The sequence below is a fragment of the Euprymna scolopes genome, chromosome 13, assembly GCF_053919585.1.
Source record: "Euprymna scolopes isolate OS-2025 chromosome 13, ASM5391958v1, whole genome shotgun sequence".
In the NCBI taxonomy this organism is placed as follows: Eukaryota; Metazoa; Mollusca; class Cephalopoda; order Sepiida; family Sepiolidae; genus Euprymna; species Euprymna scolopes.
In genome coordinates, this window is record NC_136494.1 from 44,114,071 (window position 1) to 44,122,833 (window position 8,763).

An 8,763-nucleotide genomic window follows, 5' to 3' on the forward strand; every position below is an offset into this window, starting at 1 on the left:
GTAAAAGGGAAGCCAAATAAAAAAAGGCAACGTGACAATAAGTAAAAGGGAAGCAAAATGAAAAAAGACAAAGTTACAATAAGTAAAAGGGAAGCAAAATATAAAAAGACAATGTGACATTAAGCAAAAGGGAAGCAAAATATAAAAAGACAAAGTGACAATAAGCAAAAGGGAAGCAAAATGAAAAAAGACAAAATGACAATAAGTGAAACGGAAGCAAAATATAAAAAGACAAAGTGACAATAAGCAAAAGGGAAGCAAAATTAAAAAAGACAAAGTGACAATAAGTAAAATGTGAAGCAAAATGAAAAAAGACAAAGTGACAATAAGTAAAAGGGAAGCAAAATGAAAAAAGACAAAGTGACAATAAGTGAAAGGGAAGCAAAATGAAAAAAGACAAAGTGACAATAATTGAAAGGGAAGCAAAATGAAAAAAGACAAAGTGACAATAAGTAAAAGGGAAGCAAAATGAAAAAAGACAAAGTGACAATAGGTAAAAGGGAAGCAAAATGAAAAAAGACAAAGTGACAATAAGTAAAAGGGAAGCAAAATGAAAAAAGACAAAATGACAATAAGTAAAAGGGAAGCAAAATATAAAAAGACAAAGTGACAATAAGCAAAAGGGAAGCAAAATATAAAAAGACAAAGTAACAATAAGCAAAAGGGAAGCAAAATGAAAAAAGACAAAGTGACAATAAGTGAAACGGAAGCCAAATGAAAAAAGACAAAGTGACAATAAGTAAAAGGGAAGCAAAATGAAAAAAGACAAAGTGACAATAAGTAAAAGGGAAGCAAAATGAAAAAAGACAAAGTGACAATAAGTAAAAGGGGAGCAAAATGAAAAAAGACAAAATGACAATAAGTAAAAGGGAAGCAAAATGAAAAAAGACAAAGTGACAATAATTAAAAAAAAAAAAAAAAAAAAAAAAAAAGTAAAAGGGAAGCAAAATGAAAAAAGACAAAGTGACAATAATTGAAAGGGAAGCAAAATGAAAAAAGACAAAGTGACAATAGGTAAAAGGGAAGCAAAATGAAAAAAGACAAAGTGACAATAAGTAAAAAGTGAAGCAAAATGAAAAAAGACAAAGTGACAATAAGTAAAAGGGAAGAAAAATGAAAAAAGACAAAGTGACAATAAGTAAAAGGGAAGCAAAATGAAAAAAGACAAAGTGACAATAAGTGAAACGGAAGCCAAATGAAAAAAGACAAAGTGACAATAAGTAAAAGGGAAGCAAAATGAAAAAAGACAAAGTGACAATAAGTAAAAGGGAAGCCAAATGAAAAAAGACAAAATGACAATAAGTAAAAGGGAAGCAAAATGAAAAAAGACAAAGTGACAATAAGTAAAAGGGAAGAAAAATGAAAAAAGACAAAGTGACAATAAGTAAAACGGAAGCCAAATGAAAAAAGACAAAGTGACAATAGGTAAAAGGGAAGCAAAATGAAAAAAGACAAAGTGACAATAAGTAAAAGGGAAGCAAAATGAAAAAAGACAAAATGACAATAAGTAAAAGGGAAGCAAAATGAAAAAAGACAAAGTGACAATAAGTAAAAGGGAAGCAAAATGAAAAAAGACAAAGTGACAATAATTGAAAGGGAAGCAAAATGAAAAAAGACAAAGTGACAATAGGTAAAAGGGAAGCAAAATATAAAAAGACAAAGTGACAATAAGTAAAAGGGAAGCGAAATGAAAAAAGACAAAGTGACAATAAGTAAAAGGGAAGCAAAATGAAAAAAGACAAAGTGACAATAAGTAAAAGGGAAGCAAAATGAAAAAAGACAAAGTGACAATAAGTGAAACGGAAGCCAAATGAAAAAAGACAAAGTGACAATAAGTAAAAGGGAAGCAAAATGAAAAAAGACAAAGTGACAATAAGTAAAAGGGAAGCAAAATGAAAAAAGACAAAATGACAATAAGTAAAAGGGAAGCAAAATGAAAAAAGACAAAGTGACAATAAGTAAAAGGGAAGCAAAATGAAAAAAGACAAAGTTACAATAAGTGAAACGGAAGCCAAATAAAAAAAGACAAAGTGACAATAGGTAAAAGGGAAGCCAAATGAAAAAAGACAAAGTGACAATAAGTAAAAGGGAAGCAAAATGAAAAAAGACAAAGTGACAATAAGTAAAAGGGAAGAAAAATGAAAAAAGACAAAGTGACAATAAGTAAAAGGGAAGCAAAATGAAAAAAGACAAAATGACAATAAGTAAAAGGGAAGCAAAATGAAAAAAGACAAAGTGACAATAAGTGAAAGGGAAGCAAAATGAAAAAAGACAAAGTGACAATAAGTGAAAGGGAAGCAAAATGAAAAAAGACAAAGTGACAATAATTGAAAGGGAAGCAAAATGAAAAAAGACAAAGTGACAATAAGTAAAAGGGAAGCAAAATGAAAAAAGACAAAGGGACAATAGGTAAAAGGGAAGCAAAATGAAAAAAGACAAAGTGACAATAAGTAAAAGGGAAGCAAAATGAAAAAAGACAAAATGACAATAAGTAAAAGGGAAGCAAAATATAAAAAGACAAAGTGACAATAAGCAAAAGAGAAGCAAAATATAAAAAGACAAAGTAACAATAAGCAAAAAGGAAGCAAAATGAAAAAAGACAAAGTGACAATAAGTGAAACGGAAGCCAAATGAAAAAAGACAAAGTGACAATAAGTAAAAGGGAAGCAAAATGAAAAAAGACAAAGTGACAATAAGTAAAAGGGAAGCAAAATGAAAAAAGACAAAGTGACAATAAGTAAAAGGGGAGCAAAATGAAAAAAGACAAAATGACAATAAGTAAAAGGGAAGCAAAATGAAAAAAGACAAAGTGACAAAAAGTAAAAAAAAAAAAAAAAAAAAAAAAAAAGTAAAAGGGAAGCAAAATGAAAAAAGACAAAGTGACAATAATTGAAAGGGAAGCAAAATGAAAAAAGACAAAGTGACAATAGGTAAAAGGAGAAGCAAAATGAAAAAAGACAAAGTGACAATAAGTAAAAAGTGAAGCAAAATGAAAAAAGACAAAGTGACAATAAGTAAAAGGGATGAAAAATGAAAAAAGACAAAGTGACAATAAGTAAAAGGGAAGCAAAATGAAAAAAGACAAAGTGACAATAAGTGAAACGGAAGCCAAATGAAAAAAGACAAAGTGACAATAAGTAAAAGGGAAGCAAAATGAAAAAAGACAAAGTGACAATAAGTAAAAGGGAAGCAAAATGAAAAAAGACAAAATGACAATAAGTAAAAGGGAAGCAAAATGAAAAAAGACAAAGTGACAATAAGTAAAAGGGAAGAAAATAAAAAAGACAAAGTGACAATAAGTGAAACGGAAGCCAAATGAAAAAAGACAAAGTGACAATAGGTAAAAGGGAAGCAAAATGAAAAAAGACAAAGTGACAATAAGTAAAAGGGAAGCAAAATAAAAAAGACAAAATGACAATAAGTAAAAGGGAAGCAAAATGAAAAAAGACAAAGTGACAATAAGTAAAAGGGAAGCAAAATGAAAAAAGACAAAGTGACAATAATTGAAAGGGAAGCAAAATGAAAAAAGACAAAGTGACAATAGGTAAAAGGGAAGCAAAATGAAAAAAGACAAAGTGACAATAAGTAAAAGGGAAGCGAAATGAAAAAAGACAAAGTGACAATAAGTAAAAGGGAAGCAAAATGAAAAAAGACAAAGTGACAATAAGTAAAAGGGAAGCAAAATGAAAAAAGACAAAGTGACAATAAGTGAAACGGAAGCCAAATGAAAAAAGACAAAGTGACAATAAGTAAAAGGGAAGCAAAATGAAAAAAGACAAAGTGACAATAAGTGAAACGGAAGCCAAATAAAAAAAGACAAAGTGACAATAGGTAAAAGGGAAGCAAAATGAAAAAAGACAAAGTGACAATAAGTAAAAGGGAAGCAAAATGAAAAAAGACAAAGTGAAAATAAGTAAAAGGGAAGCAAAATGAAAAAAGACAAAATGACAATAAGTAAAAGGGAAGCAAAATGAAAAAAGACAAAGTGACAATAAGTAAAAGGGAAGAAAAATGAAAAAAGACAAAGTGACAATAAGTGAAACGGAAGCCAAATGAAAAAAGACAAAGTGACAATAGGTAAAAGAGAAGCAAAATGAAAAAAGACAAAGTGACAATAAGTAAAAGGGAAGCAAAATGAAAAAAGACAAAATGACAATAAGTAAAAAAGGAAGCGAAATGAAAAAAGACAAAGTGACAATAAGTAAAAGGGAAGCAAAATGAAAAAAGACAAAGTGACAATAATTGAAAGGGAAGCAAAATGAAAAAAGACAAAGTGACAATAGGTAAAAGGGAAGCAAAATGAAAAAAGACAAAGTGACAATGAGTGAAAGGGAAGCAAAATGAAAAAAGACAAAGTGACAATAAGTAAAAGGGAAGCAAAATGAAAAAAGACAAAGCGACAATAAGTAAAAGGGAAGCAAAATGAAAAAAGACAAAGTGACAATAAGTGAAACGGAAGCCAAATGAAAAAAGACAAAGTGACAATAAGTAAAACGGAAGCCAAATGAAAAAAGACAAAGTTACAATAAGTAAAAGGGAAGCAAAATGAAAAAAGACAAAGTGACAATAAGTAAAAGGGAAGCAAAATGAAAAAAGACAAAGTGACAATAAGTGAAACGGAAGCCAAATAAAAAAAGACAAAGTGACACTAGGTAAAAGGGAAGCCAAATGAAAAAAGACAACGTGACAATAAGTAAAAGGGAAGCAAAATGAAAAAAGACAAAGTTACAATAAGTAAAAGGGAAGCAAAATATAAAAAGACAATGTGACATTAAGCAAAAGGGAAGCAAAATATAAAAAGACAAAGTGACAATAAGCAAAAGGGAAGCAAAATGAAAAAAGACAAAATGACAATAAGTGAAACGGAAGCAAAATATAAAAAGACAAAGTGACAATAAGCAAAAGGGAAGCAAAATGAAAAAAGACAAAGTGACAATAAGTAAAAGGGAAGCAAAAGTAAAAAAGACAAAGTGACGATAAGTAAAAGGGAAGCAAAATTAAAAAAGACAAAGTGACAATAAGTAAAAGGGAAGCAAAATGAAAAAGACAAAGTGACAATAAGTGAAAGGGAAGCAAAATGAAAAAAGACAAAGTGACAATAAGTGAAAGGGAAGCAAAATGAAAAAAGACAAAGTGACAATAGGTAAAAGGGAAGCAAAATGAAAAAAGACAAAGTGACAATAGGTAAAAGGGAAGCAAAATGAAAAAAGACAAAGTGACAATAAGTAAAAGGGAAGCAAAATATAAAAAGACAATGTGACAATAAGTAAAAGGGAAGCAAAATGAAAAAAGACAAAATGACAATAAGTAAAAGGGAAGCAAAATGAAAAAGGACAAAGTGACAATAAGTAAAAGGGAAGAAAAATGAAAAAAGACCAAGTGACAATAAGTAAAAGGGAAGCAAAATGAAAAAAGACAAAGTGACAATAAGTGAAACGGAAGCCAAATGAAAAAAGACAAAGTGACAATAAGTAAAAGGGAAGCAAAATGAAAAAAGACAAAGTGAAAATAAGTAAAAGGGAAGCAAAATGAAAAAAGACAAAATGACAATAAGTAAAAGGGAAGCAAAATGATAAAAGACAAAGTGACAATAAGTAAAAGGGAAGAAAAATGAAAAAAGACAAAGTGACAATAAGTGAAACGGAAGCCAAATGAAAAAAGACAAAGTGACAATAGGTAAAAGAGAAGCAAAATGAAAAAAGACAAAGTGACAATAAGTAAAAGGGAAGCAAAATGAAAAAAGACAAAATGACAATAAGTAAAAGGGAAGCGAAATGAAAAAAGACAAAGTGACAATAAGTAAAAGGGAAGCAAAATGAAAAAAGACAAAGTGACAGTAATTGAAAGGGAAGCAAAATGAAAAAAGACAAAGTGACAATAGGTAAAAGGGAAGCAAAATGAAAAAAGACAAAGTGACAATGAGTAAAAGGGAAGCAAAATGAAAAAAGACAAAGTGACAATAAGTAAAAGGGAAGCAAAATGAAAAAAGACAAAGCGACAATAAGTAAAAGGGAAGCAAAATGAAAAAAGACAAAGTGACAATAAGTGAAACGGAAGCCAAATGAAAAAAGACAAAGTGACAATAAGTAAAAGGGAAGCAAAATGAAAAAAGACAAAGTGACAATAAGTAAAAGGGAAGCAAAATGAAAAAAGACAAAGTGACAATAAGTGAAACGGAAGCCAAATGAAAAAAGACAAAGTGACAATAAGTAAAAGGGAAGCAAAATGAAAAAAGACAAAGTGACAATAAGTAAAAGGGAAGCAAAATGAAAAAAGACAAAGTGACAATAAGTAAAAGGGAAGCAAAATGAAAAAAGACAAAGTGACAATAAGTAAAAGGGAAGCAAAATGAAAAAAGACAAAGTGACAATAAGTGAAACGGAAGCCAAATAAAAAAAGACAAAGTGACACTAGGTAAAAGGGAAGCCAAATGAAAAAAGACAACGTGACAATAAGTAAAAGGGAAGCAAAATGAAAAAAGACAAAGTTACAATAAGTAAAAGGGAAGCAAAATATAAAAAGACAATGTGACATTAAGCAAAAGGGAAGCAAAATATAAAAAGACAAAGTGACAATAAGCAAAAGGGAAGCAAAATGAAAAAAGACAAAATGACAATAAGTGAAACGGAAGCAAAATATAAAAAGACAAAGTGACAATAAGCAAAAGGGAAGCAAAATGAAAAAAGACAAAGTGACAATAAGTAAAAGGGAAGCAAAAGTAAAAAAGACAAAGTGACGATAAGTAAAAGGGAAGCAAAATTAAAAAAGACAAAGTGACAATAAGTAAAAGGGAAGCAAAATGAAAAAGACAAAGTGACAATAAGTGAAAGGGAAGCAAAATGAAAAAAGACAAAGTGACAATAAGTGAAAGGGAAGCAAAATGAAAAAAGACAAAGTGACAATAGGTAAAAGGGAAGCAAAATGAAAAAAGACAAAGTGACAATAGGTAAAAGGGAAGCAAAATGAAAAAAGACAAAGTGACAATAAGTAAAAGGGAAGCAAAATATAAAAAGACAATGTGACAATAAGTAAAAGGGAAGCAAAATGAAAAAAGACAAAGTGACAATAAGTAAAAGGGAAGCAAAATGAAAAAAGACAAAGTGACAATAAGTGAAAGGGAAGCAAAATGAAAAAAGACAAAGTGACAATAAGTGAAAGGGAAGCAAAATGAAAAAAGACAAAGTGACAATAAGTAAAAGGGAAGCAAAATGAAAAAAGACAAAGTGACAATAAGTAAAAGGGAAGCAAAATGAAAAAAGACAAAGTGACAATAAGTAAAAGGGAAGTAAAATGAAAAAAGACAAAGTGACAATAAGTGAAAGGGAAGCAAAATGAAAAAAGACAAAGTGACAAGAAGTAAAAGGGAAGCAAAATGAAAAAAGACAAAGTGACAATAAGTAAAAGGGAAGCAAAATGAAAAAAGACAAAGTGATAATAAGTAAAAGGGAAGCAAAATATAAAAAGACAAAGTGACAATAAGTAAAAGGGAAGCAAAATGAAAAAAGACAAAATGACAATAAGTAAAAGGGAAGCAAAATATAAAAAGACAAAGTGACAATAAGCAAAAGGGAAGCAAAATATAAAAAGACAAAGTGACAATAAGTAAAAGGGAAGCAAAATGAAAAAAGACAACGTGACAATAAGTAAAAGGGAAGCAAAATGAAAAAAGACAAAGTGACAATAAGTAAAAGGGAAGCAAAATATAAAACGACAAAGTGACATTAAGCAAAAGGGAAGCAAAATATAAAAAGACAAAGTGACAATAAGCAAAAGGGAAGCAAAATATAAAAAGACAAAGTGACAATAAGCAAAAGGGAAGCAAAATATAAAAAGACAAAGTGACAATAAGCAAAAGGGAAGCAAAATATAAAAAGACAAAGTGACAATAAGCAAAAGGGAAGCAAAATGAAAAAAGACAAAATGACAATGAGTGAAACGGAAGCAAAATGAAAAAAGGGAAAATGGCAATAAGCAAAAGGGAAGCAAAATATAAAAAGACAATATGACAATAAGTAAAAGGGAAGCAAAATGAAAAAAGACAAAGTGACAATAATAAAAGGGAAGCAAAATGAAAAAAGAAAAAATTACAATAAGTAAAAGGGAAGCAAAATATAAAAAGACAAAGTGACAATAAGCAAAAGGGAAGCAAAATATAAAAACACAAAGTGACAATAAGCAAAAGGGGAGCAAAATGAAAAAAGACAAAGTGACAATAGGTAAAAGGGAAGCAAAATGAAAAAAGACAAAGTGACAATAAGTAAAAGGGAAACAAAATGAAAAAAGACAATGTGACAATAAGTAAAAGGGAAGCAAAATGAAAAAACAACAAGTGACAATAAGTAAAAGGGAAGCAAAATGAAAAAAGACAAAGTGACAATAAGCAAAAGGGAAGCAAAATGAAAAAAGACAAAGTGACAATAAGCAAAAGGGAAGCAAAATGAAAAAGACAAAGTGACAATAAGTGAAAGGGAAGCAAAATGAAAAAAGACAAAGTGACAATAAGTGAAAGGGAAGCAAAATGAAAAAAGACAAAGTGACAATAGGTAAAAGGGAAGCAAAATGAAAAAAGACAAAGTGACAATAGGTAAAAGGGAAGCAAATGAAAAAAGACAAAGTGACAATAAGTAAAAGGGAAGCAATATGAAAAATGACAATGTGACAATAAGTAAAAGGGAAGCAAAATGAAAAAAGACAAAATGACAATAAGTAAAAGGGAAGCAAAATATAAAAAGACAAAGTGACAATAAGCAAAAGGGAAGAAAA